This window comes from Eumetopias jubatus, unplaced genomic scaffold (assembly GCF_037043125.1).
Source record: "Eumetopias jubatus isolate StellerSeaLion01/CBP00866 unplaced genomic scaffold, mEumJub1_p1.0 scaffold_125, whole genome shotgun sequence".
Classification (NCBI taxonomy): Eukaryota; Metazoa; Chordata; class Mammalia; order Carnivora; family Otariidae; genus Eumetopias; species Eumetopias jubatus.
Window position 1 is genome coordinate 172,429 of NW_028274931.1, and position 19,211 is coordinate 191,639.

General features: G+C 47.1%; 1 pseudogene; it reads left to right on the plus strand.

The window, feature by feature from the left end:
* LOC148161579 (sodium channel protein type 10 subunit alpha-like) overlaps nucleotides 1–18,874 on the plus strand; it is a 31,685-nt pseudogene extending 12,811 nt beyond the window's left edge.
* The last annotated feature ends 337 nt before the right edge of the window (nucleotides 18,875–19,211 follow it).

Here is a 19,211-nt window from a genome sequence, read left to right on the forward strand (position 1 = left end):
ACCATTTGGGTCCATTAGCTGAGCTATCAGGTTTACTAATATGAGAGCAGCTTCAACTCCTAATTGAATTCATCTGGAGACATTACAGGGCTGGAGCTGCCAGGAGGGCAACAGGGCCCCTGCCCCATTGCTTCGCGATTAAACACTCAAGTCCAGTAAATGCTGCGAGTCTTTATCTGTGTAATTATGCTGTCTTGGGCCCTTGCCAGCACTCCATCGGGGGCCTGGAGGTTTAAAGCCTCCCACTGTTAAAACTCTGGGGCTCCATAGAGAGCATCACTGTCTGGGCCTCAGGTGGTGAGGCACCAAACACACAACGATCCCTGTGGGGGGGGATCCAGCCCGACGGGCTCTCCCTGCATCTCGGAGCCCAGGGCGAGAGTAAGGAAACAAGCCTATAAAGAATCCAAGCTTCAACTCATGTAGCATCTCACATGCCACAGGGTGGCAACATTTTCAACTGTGTTTGTGTGCCAACCTGGGGAATTGGTCCCAGCAGAATTCCAAGGGAGAAATAGCATGGGCCCAAGGCATCTCTCAACTCAACTCTTGTTTCGTGAAGCTAGGTCGTCTGCCCCATGTGTGCGTGTCGTCCTAAGTGCCATCCACTTACCCAAAGGAAAAAATCTGTAGAGACCCCGTGCCTCAGCAAAGAGCGCCCTTCCTGAGCACGAAATTCATCTGCTGTGTATTTCTGTGAAAGCATGAGAAATGGGACGTAAATGTAACTCTGACTGAAAAACAGACCTGTAATGAAGGCTGCTTTCGAATCACCTCATATTTTAGAGGGTTAGCACTGCTGTGCCCTGCATGCCTAGATGCCTAGGTACCAGGCCACTAACACAAAGAATCAATGCTGCAGAGTTACTGGCTTTAGCTAACATTGTGGCTCTTGAAGCAGGAGGAAATGTACAGTGTACATCTGTGAGAGATAGGGGAAAGGGTCCCATACGGGAAATCGAGGGAGAAACTGGGTCATGCAGGAGGCAGGTGTCAACTCACCTCTTGTTTCATGAGGCTAATACCGTTGCCCCGTGTATGCGTGCAGGCCTAAAACCACCCACCTAACTCGAAGAGAAAAACTGTAGAGAATCCGTGCTTCACCTTAAAAAGCCTTTCCTGGGATCGGAAGCATTTTGTTGTGTGCAGGCATGAGAGCACTGCAAGTGAGTCCCAAACCTAAATCCGACTGAGGCTCATGCCACGGCAGAAGGCAGAACACGACTCCCCACTTGTTTCATGAAGCTAGCACTGCGGCCCCGCTTTTGCAGGGAACTCTAATTGCTAGCATACTAACTCAAAGCAACAACAATGCAGAGAAACCGTGCTTTAACTACTGTCGACCTCTCTGAGGGAGGATGCAGTTTACGGGGTACCGTGTGTGAGAGCCTGGGGAACGGGTTCCATACCAAAGGCGAATGAGAAAAGGTCAGTGCAGAAGGCACATCTGGACTCAGCTCTTGCTACCTAAAGCTAACACTACTGCTCCATGTGTGCTTGGAACGCTCAGTGCTCAACAGTGACTTGGAAGAAACAAGCCTGTAAAGAATCCAAGCTTCAACTCACGTCACCTCTCCACAGGGTGGCAACATTTTCAACTGTGCTTGTGTGCCAACCTGGGGAATGGGTCCCAGCAGAACTCTGAGGGAGAAATAACCATGCGCCCAAGGCACCTCTCGACTCAACTCTTGTTTCCTGAAGCTAGGTCGTCTGCCCCATGTGTATGTGTAGTCCTAAGTGCCATCCACCTAACACATAGGAACAAAACATTAGAGACCCCGAGCCTCAGCAAAGAGCATCCTTCCTGAGAGCGAACTACAGCTGCTGTGTGTTTTTGTGAAAGCATGAGAAATGGGACGTAAATGTAACTCTGACTGAGAAACAGACCAGTGAGGAAGGCTGCTCTTGACTCACCTCATGTTTTAGGGGGTTAGCACTGCTGTACCCTGTGTGCCTAGATGCCTAGGTACCAGGCCACTAACACAAAGAGTCAATGCTGTAGAGTTACTGGCTTTAGCTCACATTTGGTTCCTGAAGCGGGAGGAAATGTACACTGTACGTCTGTGAGACACCGGGGAAAGGGTCCCATACGTGAAATCGAGGGAGAAACAGGGTCGCGCAGGAGGCAGCTGTCAACTCACCTCTTGCTTCATGAGGCTAATACCGTTGCCCCGTGTGTGCGTGCAGGCCTAAAGCCAGCCACCTAACTCGGAGAAACAAACTGAAGAGAATCCGTGCTTCACCTTAAAAAGCCTTTGCTGAGATTGAAAGTATTTTGTTGTGTGCATGCGTGAGACCAAGGCAAGTGAGTCCCAAACCTAAATCCAAGGGGGCTCAGGCCGCAGCAGAAGACAGAACACAACTCCCCTCTTGTTTCAGGAAGCTAGCACTGCGGCCCCACTCTTGCGTGCAAGTCTAATTGCTAGCGTACCTACTCTGCGAAACAGCACTGTAGAGGGACCATGTTTTAGATTCCATCACTGTTCCAGAGGGTGGAAACGCGTTCAGTGTGTGTGCGTGAGAGCCTGGGACACGATCCCATAAATCACTGGGCGAGAGAAACACCTTCATGCAGAGGCACCTCTCAAATCAGCTCTAGTTTCACGAGGCTAGCACTCCTCCTGCATGTGCGTGCGGACCTAAGTTCCAGGCACCTCCCTCAAAGGAACAACACTGTAGAGAAACGGTGCTTTAGCTACCACTGATGTCTCGATGGGAGGAAGCAGTATACTGTGTACTGTGGGTGAGAGCCTGGGGGACGGCTTCCCTACGAAAACCCGAGGGAGAAAAAGGCCGGTGCCGAAGACACCTCTCGACTCAGCTCTTTTGTCTGAGGCTAGTACCGTTGTCCCGTGTGTGCGTGCAGGCCCAAAGCCAACCACCTAACTCGAAGGAACCACACAGTAGAGAATCCGAGCTTCAGCTAAAATAGCTGTTCTTGAGGGTGGAAGCATTTTGCTGTGGGCATGCATGAGAGCACTGCAAGTGAGTCCAAAACCATTTTCTGAGTGAGACTCAGGCCACAGCAGAAGGCAGAACAAGACTCCCCACTTGTTTCATGAAGCTACCACTGCGGCCGCACTTTGGCATGGATGTCTAATTGCTAGCGTTCTAACTCGAAGCAACAACAGTGTAGAGAAACCGTTCTTTAGCTACCTTCGACCTCCCTGAGGGAGGAAGCCGTTTCCAGGGTACCGTGGTTGAGAGCCTGGGGAACGGGTTCCATACGTAAAAGTGAGGGAGAAATACGCCAGTGCTGAAGGCACCTCTCGACTGAGCTCTTGCTACCTGAAGCTAACACTACTGCTCCATGTGTGTTTGGAACACTCAGTGCTCTTCACTGACTTGGAAGAAACAAGCCTGTAAAGAATCCCACCTTCAACTCACGTCGCCTCTCCACAGGGTGGCAACATTTTCAACTGTGCTTGTGTGCTAACCTGGGGAATGGGTCCCAGCAGAATTCCAAGGGAGAAATAAGCATGGGCCCAAGGCACCTCTCGACTGAACTCTTGTTTCCTGAAGCTAGGTCGTCTGCACCCTGTGTGTGCGTAGTCCTAACTGCCATCCACTTAACACAAAGGAACAAAACTGTAGAGACCCCCTGCCTCAGCAAAGAGCGCCCACCTGAGCGCGAACTTCATCTGTTGTGTGTTTTTGTGAAAGCATGAGAAATGCGACCTCAACGTTACTCTGAGCGTGAAACAGGCCTCTAAGGAGGCTGCCCTCGACCAACCTGCTGTTTTAGGATGTTAGCACTGCTGTACCCTCTGTGTCTGGATGCCTAGGTGCCAGGATACTAAGTCAAAGAATCAAATCTGTAGAGTTACTGAACTTTAGCAGCTAACATTGCTGTTCTTGAAACTGGAAGAATTTCGTGTTCGTGTACGAGAGACTGGGGAAAGGGTCCCATACGTGAAATCGAGTGAGAAACTGGATCGTGCAGAAGGCAGCTCTCACTCACCTCTTGTTTCATGAGGCTAGTCGCGTGGCCTGGTGTGTGCATGCAGGCGTAAAGCCAGCCACCTCACTCGAAAAGACAACACTGTAGAGAACCCGTTCTTCAGCTTAAATAGTCTTTCCTGAGAGTGGAAGCACTTTGTCCTGAGCGTGCATGAGAGCACTGCAAGGGAGTCCGGAGCCATATTCTGAGTGAGACTCAAGGCGTCACCTCCACCTTGGCTTCACTGTCTTCCTCACGATAGAATGTTCCCAAGCCAGGTCCTTGAATTACTGGGGGGACAAGGGGCTGCTAATTTGTCCCCCTCTCCTACTGAAAATTAGGTTTTGCTTTCCTCCATCACAGACTCAAAGAAGACATCCTATCTTCAAAAACAAAAATAGACTTTAAAAATTCACTTGTACCTTCACAAACACTAGGAACTTATGATTGAAATCATTTGAAATTTGTTTTATTTTATCTCTAGGTTGCTGCTTTACAAATAAGCAAGTTTGTGAATATGGATTTCGATTTTCACTGATTCTTGACCGAGGCATACTTTGAACTATATTTTTAAAAAGCCCTTTTAAAATAGCATTTAAGGAGAATAATTAAGGTTCTAGAAGTCTGTATGTCCCAGCACAACACACACACTCAACACCCCTAAGAGAGCGTGTGTGTACTGTAAGTTCATCCATCCCCTCAATCCCGGGAAAAGATCCTAAAACCTGCCCAGAATGTTTAGGGAGAAGATCTAAACCCATCTTCAGCTGTCCAGTGCCTCTCAGTCTTCTGAGTTATTGTCTTAATTAACCGACTTCTCTTGCTACCTCCAAAGGCCACTGGCTCATGAAGCAGACTAAGTGAGTGTAGACAGAAGTGGGATCCAGCATGAAGGTTTCCAGATCCTTTTGCATTTCCCCCCAGGTGGTGGTAGATGCCCTGGTGGGTGCCATCCCATCCATCATGAATGTCCTCCTCGTCTACCTCATCTTCAGCATCATTGGTGTGATCTTCTTTGAGGGGAAGTTTGGGCAGTGTATCTAGAAAACCAATGGATACTTTTCTCTTGTGCCTCTGTCTATTGTGAATATAATATCTGACTATAAAGATCAGAAGCACGGTGGCAGCTTCTTCTAGGTCAATGTGAAAGTCAACTTTGATAATGTTGCGATCGGTTACCTAACACTTCTGCAGGTGGTAAGTCTGGAGATTAACCATGTCTCTTCCTTTGGCTACTTGATAATGTGGATGGTCTGGTGTCTTCCAGAAGTTGCTTTGTAGAGACTTTGCAAGGGCTAGCAATCAGTGTGAGCTGAAGTCACTACTTATTCCTACAGACTAGCATGAGGCTAAAAGCAATGTCACAGTGGTACAGTTAGACAAGTGTGGGCTGGCAGCACAGAATAAAGGGATGAACCTGCAGTGCAATTGTATCAGGTGATGATTTAGAATTCACTATTTGTACAAAATAGACACGATATAGCCCCCTGTTCAGTCCTCTACTGCAGATCCTCTCCTAGACAGTAACAATTGTATTCCAGGTCTATTATAATGATAGAAAGTGTTGGTGGTGATGACAGGCAAACACATTCACACACCCATTCTTTCATCCATACCTTGCCCTCATCCAATCAGGTGTTGATGCAATTGCTGATACATTTGTCACGCACTTACCCACACCTTCCTACATCCCACTGTTTGTTCATGATTGGTTCAACAAATACTCCCTGAGTAGCTGTGGTGGGCCAGGTGCTGTGCTTCGCCCTTGCAGGTATAGAGGACTGCCTCCAGGGGGCCCGTGATATGAGAAAAACAGACAAGTGAATCAAAACGGAGTTCGGTGTAGATAATGCGCAGACACTGAGTGGCCTCTGCTCCTTGTTTCCAGGCAACCTCTAAAGGCTGGATGGACACCGTGTATGCAGCTTTGGATGCCCGAGATGTGAGTCCAGCCTGCCGTGCCTTCTGCCTTCCCCTCGGTGCATTCCACTCACATCAGTCTATTTGAAATGGGCTGAAGGTGGCTTTGGTACCAGATAAGGCAGTCCCCCAACAGCCTGGTCTTATCCCTCCCTGGAGCAGTGTCCAGCTGGCCCTCTATTGAATGTTGAAGCCAACCTCACCTTTTCCCTTACAGGCACACTCCCTGGGCTTTTCAAGTTCTCCCGCTCACCATTGAGGAAAATGTCAGATAACCTCTCCAGGATTGTGTGTAAGGACACTCCCTGGGCAGAGGCAGGAGCAGGGTGGTGGCTACAACAAGGGTATTATCATGGTAGCCGGGGGGAGGAGATGGACGCTGCTGAGGACAGACCCTTTGCTGCTGTGGCAGAGCTGATGCCCTGCCCCAATTCCCTTGGCCCACCTCTTGAGGTCACTCTGGTGCTGTGCTTCTGATTCTCTGAGACTTGACTTTCTTCAGGGTCAGAGTTTGCTCAGCAGCCCCTCCCCTAAGGGCAGGGGATTGAATGTTCATAGGGACAACCCTCACAGGTGAGTCTCGGGAGTCTGCAGATAAATGCTCCAGCTTCCCAATCCCTTAGAGGTACAATTCTGAGGTGCATTCTACACAGTTCATTGGAGAACCCCAACAGGATGGAACACCAGTTGCCCCCCAGTGATGGGCTGCTTATCAACACCCCCTTTGGCTTTTCTCCTGCTTACCTTCCCCCTCCCTCAGTCCTGCTTCCTGACTCCCGAACAAACCACCCTCCCACACCCAGGTTCTTGTCTCAGGGATGAACACAAACATACACCCACCTGCTCCCCATGCCTCACCTTGTCTGTTCACAGGTGAACTTGCAGCCCAAGTGGGGAGACAAGGTGTACATGTACTTATACTTCATTATCTTCATCATTTTTGGTGGCTTCTTCACATTCAGTCTCTTTGTTGGGGTCATAATTGACAACTACAATCAACAGAAAAAAAAAAAAAGATAAGTGGGGCTCAGGTGTTCCCGTGAATCTTCCACTCCCTGTCCCCTGACTTCATGACTAAAGAAAACACTATTCCTAGCCCTCGTGTCTCACCAGGAGCCCAGTTTTGGCCTTTAACACCAATACCCACCTTTGCACCCTGATTGCAGCCCTTACCCCTGCCTGGTGTCGTGGGGCTGCTGCTGGAAGAGCTGCATTTCTCTGTGTCAACAATATCCCTGCTTCTGTCTGGGTCCCCTTCCACTCTCCCAGAGTGCCCAGGTCTTCCCAGCTGGAACCAGGTGTGCGGGGTGTGTCTCAGGGGACCCTTGGGAAACATCAACAGGGAAAGAAAGGGCTCCAGCACTTGCTGCCTCTGTCTGGAGCTCTGACCCCCAGAAGCACCAAGTCAGGAGGCCTCAGCAAGGGCCAGAGCTCCAGTATTGGCAGAATCCCAACCCTCCTTGGGATGGGGAGAAAGACCTATGCCTCCATGGATGCTGACTCTGATGAATAGGAACCGAATCCTAGATAACCTCTCACGTTTACATTAAAATGTTAGGGCATTAAAGGTGTAAAATGCTTTCTTGTTACCCTCTATTAATCCTTTCATTTAACACCCTCCATTCCTCTGAGGTAGATGAAGCACCCCTTTAGACTAATGTAGGCTGAAATCCAGAGGAAAAAACAGGGTCCTATGGATAAGTCACATGGATAAGGGCCCAGCATTGGTTTTGGCATCATACAAACCTGGGCTTGCATTCCCAACTCAACCACTTGCTAGGTGGCTGACCCTGGCAATTTCTAAAAACTCTCTGCACCTCAGCTTTCTCATCCATTCAGTGGAGTTAATAATACCTACTCATAGGATTCTGGTGAGAGGAAAGTAAAAGCCTGTTCAAGAAGGACCTAGTTTAGAGGTGCCTGGGGGGCTCAGCTGGTTAAGTGTCTGACTTCAGCTCAGGTCATGATCCTGGGGTCCTGGGATCAAGCTGCCACCTTGGGCTCCCCACTCGGTGGAGAGTCTGCTTCTCCCTCTCCCTCTGCCCCTCCCCCCTGCTTGTGTGCTCTCTCTCTCTCTCTCTTTCTCTCACTCGTTTTCCCTCTCTCAAATAAATAAAATATTTTAAAAAATAAAAGAAGCAACTAGTTTAAGACTGAGCTATTATACTAATATAATTCAAAATAAATGTCAAATGGCATGGGTCTTCCCACCTATAGGAAGTCCTTGGCCAGAGTTCTGGGCATAAGAAGTGGGCAGCCCTTTTCTGCCCCAGAGGGACTCAGCAAGACAGCTGTGAAGTGCTGGTCAATGTCATCAGCACCCTAGAGGGCTTTGAGACCATTCAAGCAATCCCTTCTCCCATTTTATAGATGAGGCAACTGAGTACGACCTTGCCAGGGAGTTGGCCATGTTAGGTGATAGAATGAGATAAACCAGGGTTGAAGTTGGGTGGGGGTATTATATTTGCTGACTCCTTGCTCAGGATTTTCAGTGTTGCCCTACCCAGTGCTCCCAAACCTCTGCCCCTGCCCCACTGAGATGTCTCTCCCTGGAAGCTCTCTGTATCCACAGATTTTCTTAAAATCTCCTCTCAAATCCCAGAGATCTCAGCCCATTTCCCGAGCATTTGCAGTGATCTCAGTTATACAAACATGCTATGGAAATGCGAAGAATTCACATTATGCCAGGGAGTGAAAGGTGGGGGGTTGAATGAAGGAGGTCTAGAGGGTCCTCAAAAAAAACCCAAAGCTAAAGGAGGAAGGCATTTTTGATGTTGGAAGTTCTGGCATTGTAATAGCAGAGGGCAATGCAAATTGGATCAAGAGTTCTCCAAAGACCCTTGGATAAGGCAGTAACTGTCCTTAGCTCCTCCTCTCCAGGAAGAGGTTAACGGTTTGGATCTCAAGGTCTTTGCTGCAGAAGGAGGCCCTGAGGGAAGCTCTTGTCCCTGGCAGGAACTATGATTCCAGAAGCCCAGTGGTTTTGACTAAAATGATCAGGCTGGTTGCAAGGCTCCGATTTAAAATGATATTTACCTTCTCCTTAGGTTCCACTCCCAAGTTCTTCCCACCCTCTGCCCATGCAGTACCTCTGGGTTCCTGCAGGAGAGAAATAAACAGGCTTTGTGCCAGAGACTCAGGCAGGGAGTCAGAGCTGGGGCTCATTCCCACCCACTCTGTCACTGGTTGTGGCACCTGGGCTGGACATTGCTTGATTCTGTCCTTGACATGTCTTTCTTCAGAGAAGGGAGAAGGTAGAGATGTTCTTCTTCTCCAGCATGCTCTGATTTTGGTACTCCAGGGGGTTCTTGTTGCTTTAAAAACAGTGGTGTGTTTTATCCTCTCCTGTACTTAGGGGGCCAGGACATCTTCATGACAGAGGGGCAAAAGAAGTACTACAATGCCATGAAGAAGCTGGGCTCCAAGAAGCCCCAGAAGCCCATCCCATGACCTCTGGTGAGCCCCAGAGCTTCCCTGAAGCAGAATGTGTCTGGAAATCCAACCGATAGCTTATTCCAATGGTGGGTAAGGGTTGGCCAGCACTCTGTGAAGGGGGAAATCTAGATTGAATTTGGGGATGATGTAATGAGAGTTCCCAGTCCCAAGGAATGAGAAGTCTAAAAGAAGGAACTTTGGTCTTCCAAATATCTCCCACAGGTACTCCAAATAGACCTGTTTAGGGAAGTACTGAGTTCTGCAAACAGTTTAGGGTTCAATCACAGGATTGGGAGCAGGTTAGGCTAAATGATACTAAATGTGGTAAGAGCCCTGAAATGAAGCATTTGTGTGGTTATGCATCATGATCTAGGTTGCAGGCTCACCCTAAATTCCACCCCATGCCTACAGTAGACAGATGGGAAATGGCCAAAACCCAGGCCCCTGGGATCCTGGTCCCCATCACGGTCATGGTAAATAGGAGCCAAAAGTTATCCCATTGTTGTGTTTAAAGATTGACCAAAACTTTAAGAAAAAAGAAAAAGAAGAAGATAACAGGAGAGGAAGAAAAGGGGAGTATGTCAGAGGGGGAGACGAACCATGAGAGATGATGAACTCTGAAAAACAAACTGAGGGTTCTAGAGGGGAGGGGGGTAGGGGGATGGGTTAGCCTGGTGATGGGTATTGAGGAGGGCACGTTCTGCATGGAGCACTGGGTGTTATGAACAGACAATGAATCATGGAACACTGCACCAAAAACTAATGATGTAATATATGGTGATTAACATAACAATAAAAAAAAAAGATTGACCAAAACTTAGAGCTATACTCCACTTCAATTCCTTTATTCACAAAAACCCTAAGAGACATGGCCTTTTATTCCCCGATGAAATGCAACACTCAAACCATACATATTATCACCTCAGTTCTTCTCAGTCCTCCACCAGAAGATAGAAAATGTCAAACCTCTAGTTGGCTTCCGTTGAGAGTGGATGAACAGGTTTGAGAGTGGGAGTATTGTTATGTAGGAAATGTACAATGAAACTTCTTCCAAGAATTTCTGAGCCATCAGAATGGAACTGGCATCTTGTCCGTTTACATAACCTTTCTGTGGTTAAGATGCAGTATCTGTGAAGAAAACTACAGGTGCTTATGCCATTAGACTCCCCCCCACCACCACCACCACCACCATCAGGGCAAAGCCTAAGGACCTGCAACAAAGGAGAGGAACTTTCCCTAGAATTAAGGAGACATATATTCTATTGGCCAAGGCATTAGGATTTCTAAATCAAGGCATGGGGTTTGTATAAGTTACTAAAAACATCATAAGCACATAGTCTTGAAAACATTTATGGGAGAAAAAAAATGCTATGACCTTTGGATATACTTTCCTTGGAAACAGTGGTCATAAATGTATCCCTATGGTCAATTCTGATAAGAAGTGTTATAATGAGGGGTGATAGGATGTTCAGACCTCTGTAGGGGCAGAGATTTCCTTCCAAATCCCCCATCAAATCAAGATATCTGGGGTTGAGTGAGCCTTAAGCCTCAGGGAGTACCCCTCTGTCAGCCAGTCCAATGGGCAGGAACAAGCTCAGAATTAAAAGATGTAGGTAAATGGGCTAAGCCCAACCAATCAGCATCAAGTCAGAGGAGGAGGAGCCTGAGACTTACAGAGAAACAAGCAGCTGAGTCCCTGCTGGCCTTCACTTGGTGGCTGGACTGATGCTCAATCTACACTTGAACCAGATGGTAAGGAGTCTGTGCTAGGGACATCCCTTGGCAAAATCATGACAATTGTTAGTACCTTGTCCTACACACTGCTCAGTCTCTCTGTAACATCTCAGATTCTCCCCTTTTATCAACTAATCCCACAGGCCACCATAGCTTCCTCCTCTCAAGGAGGACAATTTCACTGGGATAGGATGAGCTGCATTTCAAAAAGGGACCCTGGAGAGGACACTATCTTAATACAAAGGTAGGAACCTAATGTTGAAATTCCAGGCACTACAGTCAGAGTGGAAGCCAATGGTTGGGCAGGAAGACCTATGACAAAATCACCATTTCTCCTAATCAAGCCATAACCAAGACCTTCCAAGGTTGGCAATGGGGGAGGCTCGCCACATGGATAAGGGAAGTGAGACCTCACAGCCCAACTGTGTTTCTGAGATTCATCATCCCTTTGGATGGGAAGGGGGTGAATTACTAATTAACTATCGATACTGTCCTAGCTTTAGTGGAGGAATGTGGCTCTCTCCTTAATACTCTGTTCCAAGCATAGCCCTTTGTTCCCCTTATCATAGCCGAGGCAAGTCTGGAACATTTAACCAAGACTTTGAAGTCTTAGGGGTTCCAAAGGGGAAATCAGCAGAGCGGGGGCCCAAGCAGTAACGGCATTTGGCTGATCTCCAGGGTCCACAAGTCTTGGCCCATCCTTGCTCCTGGCCAGCATCCATATGGCAGACAACATCTTGGCACCCACCACCCAGTGGGACAAGCCTGATCATCTGGCTTCCTCAAAGTCCAGAGCCAAGAAAGAAACACAAGCAAAAAGAGAAATCCCCACTCCTACCTAAGATTCACCTTCCCAGATCCAGCTCTCTTTTCATTAGATTATTGGCCCTGGAATGCTCATCTTCTTCCCTTAGCAGTCCCAACAGGTTAAGCTGGGCACATAAGCTGAGCATTGATACAGGAGTTCTGATCCACAGGTGCATGGGTGCCATTTCACAGCAGGGTCAACCTGGGATACACACACACACACACACACACACACACACACACACACACACTTACACTCCTCCTCACCACTGGCAAAGCTCAAGTTCTAAATTGTATGCTTCTTCCATAGGAAAGACTACAGCTTCCACAAGACTGGGAAATTTTATTCTATAACATTCCCTGCTATAGAAATTACTAAAAGCAGGTTTCACATACTTCACTTTATAGGAAAATAGGCTCTAGGATATCACATCATCACTTCATCATCTCTGAGAGCACTGAGAGTTGCAAAGAAGTGAACCCTGCCCACAGGTTAAGCCAAGAGCAGCCAGCAACCTGCTCCATTCCCCAGCATCCAAATATCCAGGGCAAACTCAATGCCTACAACTTAGTGATGTTGTCACCTGCTCTGTTTAATTAGAAGTTGTGTGGTCATAAATGGCCCTTTATTTTTTCACCATGTTCAGTGATGAAATGGAAGTTATTAGTGGCTCTTCAATCCCTCTCCCACTCCAGAAAAGACACGGGCCAGCAGTTATGCCCAGAGCCAGACCCACTTGGGTCTGATTCTTTGCTCTAACCCACAGGGTAGCAACCTCTACCCAACAGAAACAGAAAGCAAGACCCAGCCTCTGTCACAGCCCTTCTCCCCCATGTCTGCTTTGCAGGTCCTGTGAGCTCCCTGATGAGACTCATGACAGGGTCCTCTCTGCCTCCACTCATGCAGAGTCCGGCACATAGTATACATTCAGTAAGTGCCTGTTGTATAGAATAGAGTGGCCTTCTAATTTTATTTGAGGTGTGAGTAATTCAGAGCTGTCCATTCTGTCATCCATTCATTAATCTATTTATTGAGCATCTACTGCATGCCATTGGGGATACTCGGCAGACACTGGGGATAGAGCAGTGAGCAACACATACAAAGTTCCTGCCCTTGAAGAGACTATAATCCTGTGACATAGGAAAAAAAATGGGTGTTATACGCAAACAATGAATCATGGAACACTACATCAAAAAGTAATGATGTACTTAATGGTGACTAACATAACATAATTAAAAAATATATTTAAAAAATTAGTGAAAATCGCACATGTACCAATTCACAGGGTGCAGAGATTCCTAAGAGAGAAGGAATGGGGTGAAGAGCAAAGGGTGCCTAGGACTGAGCCTTGAGGTACTCTAACATCTAAGGGTTGCATAAAGAAGACTCAAAACAGAATATCCAGAAAGGCAAGAAAAGAACCAGGGAAGTAAGGCATGACGGAGACTAAGAAAGGAGAGTTTCAAGGTGGCAGGTGTGGCAAGCAATGCCAAACAAGTGTCCTTGGATTTACATTCTGGATGTCATTGGTGATCTTAACGAGAACCATCTCAGTGGCAGGATGGGGACAAAAGCCATTTGGAGGTGAAGTGGGGAGTGAGGGGGAACAGTGATTGCACAACATGCCTTCAAGAATTTGGCTGTGAAAGTGGGGGGAGAAGTAGTGTGGTAGCTGGAGGGAGATGTAAGGTTCAGGAAGATTTTTTTTTTCTTTAAGCTAGGAACAGCTAGGTCATGAGAGATTTAGCTAAGGAACCAAGAGGTAGTAGCCAAGAGTGGAAGTCAGGCCAAAAGCCTCACTCCTCAGTAATGAAGCCGAAGGACCAGGAGGTTGGTAAGTGGCAGCAATGAAGAAGAGATGAAGGTAAACTACCTAGATGACACAAGCTTCAAAGGAGGAAGGGTTTTGCAAGATTCAGGAGGAGCAAAGGTCTGGAAGTTACAGTGGGAAACAAGAAGGACTCCAGGCCTACCCTCTTGCCCTGGAGTACTTGGGGTGGGGGAGAATGAGCAGCCACTGAATTTGCAGTTCTTGAACTCATCCTCTGCAGGCACTATGGGAACACAATGTTAAATAAGACATGGCCAGGGCGCCTGGGTGGCTCAGTCGGTTAAGCGACTGCCTTCCACTCAGGTCATGATCCTGGGGTCCTGGGATCGAGCCCCACGTCTGGCTTCCTGCTTGGTGGAGAACCTACTTCTCCCTCTCCCTCTGCCTACTTGTGCTCTCTGTCTCTCTGTCAAATAAATAAATAAAATCTTTAAATAAATAAATAAGACATGGCCCCATCCTCAAGGAGCTCGCTATCTAGTAGAGAAGAAGCGAAGCACACAGGAAATGCTAGAACTCAAGGCGGACTACGAAGCCTGTGAGAGGAGAGAGGAAATAGGCAATGTGGTGTGATGTGATAGGTGATTAGGGAGATCTCCCTGGAAGGGGCTTAAGAAAAATGGATCACTCAGGACTATTGGGATTTAGATAGCCAGGAGATGGGATGGGAACAGCTCGAAAATGGTGCACCAGTGAGACAAAAGTGCCTGGTGACTTCAAGGGGGTGGGAAAGGCAACAAGGACTTGAATTGAGGCATTGAAGAAGAATCAACTAAGAATAAGATTTTGGAAGGAGTAAGGACAGGACTTGGCTTCTGTTTGGATGTGGTGTGAGGAAGACAACAGACAGATTTTAGAAAGCCATCTATGGAGAATGCAGCCTCTCCAGATGCCTCTTGTATGTTGGCCAGAAAGGCCCTGATGGACCATCTCTTGTTTTCTCAGAACAAGTACCAGGGCTTTGTCTTTGACATTGTGCCAGACAAGCTTTCGACATTGTCATAATGGTCCTCATCTGCCTCAACATGATCACCATGATGGTGGAGACTGATGAACAGAGCGAAGAAAAGACAAAAATCCTTAACAAAATCAATCAGTTCTTCATGGGTAAGTGTGTCATGAAGATGTTTGCCTTGCAGCATCACTACTTCACCAAAGGCTGGAATGTGTTTAACTTGATTGTCATGGTCCTCTCAATTGGGAGTAAGTGGGCTTACAGGTGGTGGGGAAGCCCAGACTCTGCTTGGGGTTGTTTGGGCTGTTTTTTTGTTTTGTTTTGTTTTGTTTTGTTTTGTTTTGTTTTGTTTCCAAAACCAAGAGGACAACAAACGTTTTTAATATACATTACATGTTAGAGGAGCCCAGTATTTGCTGCTTTCCAAAAGCGGCAGATTTAAAATGCCCCTGTCCTCTCTGTGAAATGGAGAGTTTCCATTGGCATTTTCCATGCTGTCACAAAGTGTTTTTAGGCACCTACTGTGTGCATAGCCCATTGCCTGAACTTTGGGGCTGATGGGGACAGTCAGGCACTTCTCCAGAGAATATAAGATGATGGAACTTCCAGAGGGCCTTCTCTTGATGGTCTTCAAAGAGGAGAATGGGTGGTACGATGTGAGGTGAGTCATTAAATACTTTCTGGAAAAGGAGATGGTTGCCAGAAGAGTGAGCAAAGACTATGAGTGTTCAGAGGAGATTCTTAAGTCAAAGATCTGCAGTTAAATCATTATATAACTGTCCACTTAGGGAATGTGAGTGATAGACAAGTCAAAGATCAATGCCAAGAGATCAATGCTCTTAGGGCCTAGTCTGGGTGTTTGAATGATAGGCCCAGTATTTGGGGGCCAACGAGTGTTCAGAGAAAACGCATAAGGTCAGAAACGCAAGTGGGGAATGGAGCCACCACAGTTGAGTGCTTGCTGACTTCTGAGGACTGGGCTGGGCTCCTTGGGAGCCTTCACAATGGCTCCCTGAAGGAGTGTTATTATCTTCATTTTATACATTTAAAATTGAGCCTTACAGATTAAGAAAGTTATGCAAAGTCATACAGTCTGTAAAGGGTAGAGCTGAATTTAGACCAGGCTAATGTCCTTCTAATGAACTAGCTGCCTCCTACCAACAACCAAGAGAATGTCCTTAGCCTTCTTGTGGTTGAGGCACAGTTTAGCCTTACAAAGGCCAAATGACAGTGCACCAGGTTTACTTTGCATTACAAATATATCCTGACCTGTTATATCATGACCTGCTTAATTTTCATGTCAGAACATTGCTGTAGATTTAATTTTCCATTGATTTACCATCAAGAGCTAACAGCATCTAAATACAACTTGGCAGCACTTCATCCATCTCCCCACCCTGGTGCTGAAACACAGCCTTGGGTTGTGTTTATTTGTTTGGGAGCTTTACGTTTATTTTTGTTTTCTGTTTTGTTTTGTTTTCCTGTTGCTGCTGGTTTTTTGTGGGAGGTTTGTTTTGTTCGTTTGCTTTCCAAGTGAGAAACTCTAAAGGTCACTTTCAGTTTACAGTAGAGAAGAGAGCTTGCTTATGTGACTTCCCTTAACAACACTATAGAAATAAAATATACTCAAAGTACTCCATTCTATGATGGGGACACCTTAACTACCAGTGCCTATGACCTGCACAGCAACACCATCCACTGGTTAGAAATCAGTCATAGAGACAGCTGGAAAACAAGTGAAAGAACCCACCTCTTCCTCCTTCTGCCCTCCCCCTCTCATTTTCTTCCTTCCCACTTGCAAGACATGGATTGAGTATCTAATTGCTACAAGTATGAAGACTCATACTACCTTGAAGTATTATGTAGACTGGCTGGCTGGCTGGCAGAATCTTAGTAGGTTATATAGACACATACCCCACGCTGTGGAAAAATATCCCAGTTAAACTTGCTTTAGGAGAGGGGCTTTCATAAAGATTTTATAATACAATATTATAACTACTTCCCAAATCTCTTCCTGTTTCCTTCCTCCTTCCAGCACAATACTGTGACCACCCATATTCATATGACAAAAGGCAGGTAGGGGAAGAGCGTCAAGGGAACCCTGGCAAGGAGAGAGAGCTTGCCACTACACTCACCATTTGTCCTGAGAGATTTTGAATCCTGTCTGACCTAAAGGCTTCATCTAATCTTTTGCGGTCCCAATAGACATCCACGGCCCCAAGATCAAGCTTCACAAATTTTCAAGTTAGATATCATATAGGGAGACTTTTACATTCTTCATCTTTCCAACTCTGTTCATAGTTGGGGGGTGGGAGGGCCATAACTGACACTAAACAAGCCCATCTCCAGGCCCTAACATAGAGTTCAAACACAGCCGGAGATGAAAGAAACAAATAAAAGCCATTATGCAGACAGCTGGCCATTCAAAACCTGTCTACTTTAGCTGTCAGCAAGTTGCCCGACTCTTCAGACCACCTTATAATTAACACCAGGCTCTGTACAATGATCCACAGGACCATGTACAGGAACTGAGTCAATCTTCACAATGGGAGATGGGGAGATGAATCACAGGGGATCCTGGCCTTCACAGAGCACAGGACCAGGAAAAGGTGGACGAAAAGGCCTGTCCCAAGGCTGAATTCTCAGGGAAGAGTAGGGCCTGTGTCATAGAGAGAACCACACAAAGGCTGTGTACGTGTGGAAAAATGTGTAGTCGCTTCCAGTTAACCTAGGCTGCGGAAGATAGGGCTTTGACCATGGAGGCTGACTAAGAAGAAGACATTCCGGGTAGAGAGAAAGAAAGATAAGAACAGGGTGGGAAGCGTGGGTCTTACTTGAGAGAGAAAAACTTATGCAATGAGCACGTGCTGAGCCCCTACTTTATGCCAGCCACTGTGCAAGGTTCAGAAGGCCCAGAGTCCTTGAATACAAATACTCACATGGAGATCCATACAGAGCAGAGATGGGACAGGGATTGCAGCCAGCTTTGTCAGGGCTCATGCTTGCAAGTACTGATTAGATCATTCCCCCCTCTTCTAAAGGCCTGTATTTTCTGCGATTCTTACCTCACTTGAAAATTACTTCTCCCAGTGCTCTTCCGAGTCATCCACCTGGCCCAGATTGGTCACATCCTCAGGCTGATACAAGCAGCCAAGGGAATCCGCACACTGCTCTTTGCCCTCATGATGCCCCTGCCTGCTCTCTTCAACATAGGACTGCTGCTCTTCCTTGTCATGTTCATCTACTCCATCTTCGGCATAGTCAGCTTCCCCCATGTAAGCGGGGAGGCTGGCATCAACAACACGTTCAACTTCCCAGACCTTCGCCAACAGCATGCTGTGCCTCTTCCAGACCACCACACCAGCTGGCTGGGATGGGCTCCTCAGCCCTATCTTCAACACAGGATCCCCTTTCTGTGACTCCAATCTGCCCAACAGCAATGGCTCCTGGGGGAACTGTGGGAACCCAGCCATGGGCATCCTTTTCTTCACCACGTACATCATCATCTCCTTCCTCATCGTGGACAACATGTACACTGCCATGATTCTGGAGAACTTCAATGTGGCCACGCAGGGGGGTAGCGAACCTTTGAGTGAGGATGACTTTGACATGTTCTATGAGACCTGGGAAAAGTTTGACCCAGAGGCCACTCAGTTTATTACATTTTCTCCCCTCTCAGACTTTGCAGACACCCTTTCAGGGCCCTGCAAATCCCAAAACCCAGTCGGAATATATTAATCCAGATGGACCTACCCTTGGTCCCTGGAGATAAGATTCACTGGACATTCTTTTTGCCTTCACTAGAAATGTTCTCAGAGAATCTGGGGAGTTGGATTCTCTGAAGGCAAATATGGAAGAGAAGTTTATGGCAACTAATGTTTCAAAAACATCCTATGAACCAATAGCAACCACCCTGCAGTGGAAGCAGGAAGATATTTCAGCTACTGTCATTCAAAAGGCCTATCAGAGCTATGTGTTACACCACTCCATGACAATCTCCAACCCCCCCAGGTGTGCCCAGGGCTGAGGAGGAGGCTGTGTCACCCCTAGGTGAAGGCTTTATTGTATTCATGGCAAATGAAAATTGCACACTCCCAGACAAATCTGAAACTGCATCTACCACATCTTTCCCACCATCCTACGACAGTGTCACTAGAGGCCTTAGTGATCGAGTCAACATGAGCACATCTAGTTCAGTGCAGAATGAATTATGAAGCTGTCAGTAAGAAAGCAACTGCCCTTGGGCCCTAGGGAAGACACTCCAGCATGGACCTAACCAGTCCTGATGTGACCTTCAGCTCTGTGATAACTCTTTCCCACTAAAGGTGGCACCCAGTTACCACCTCATCAATGCATGCCACCAGTCACAGTGTCAGAACTGGGCAGAGAATGCATTTGGTGCCCACCTTTGGAGAAGCCCTCAAAACCAATAGGAGTCAGAAGCCAAGAGCATCTACACTGTGACAACCATTTGAATTTCATTATCAGGTGATGTATTCTCTTACTTGCCAGAAAATGTCCTTGGTCCTTTTATTTTAATTGTGACCAGAGCTTCCATTTACTCTGATAAACTTCTCAGGACCAGAAC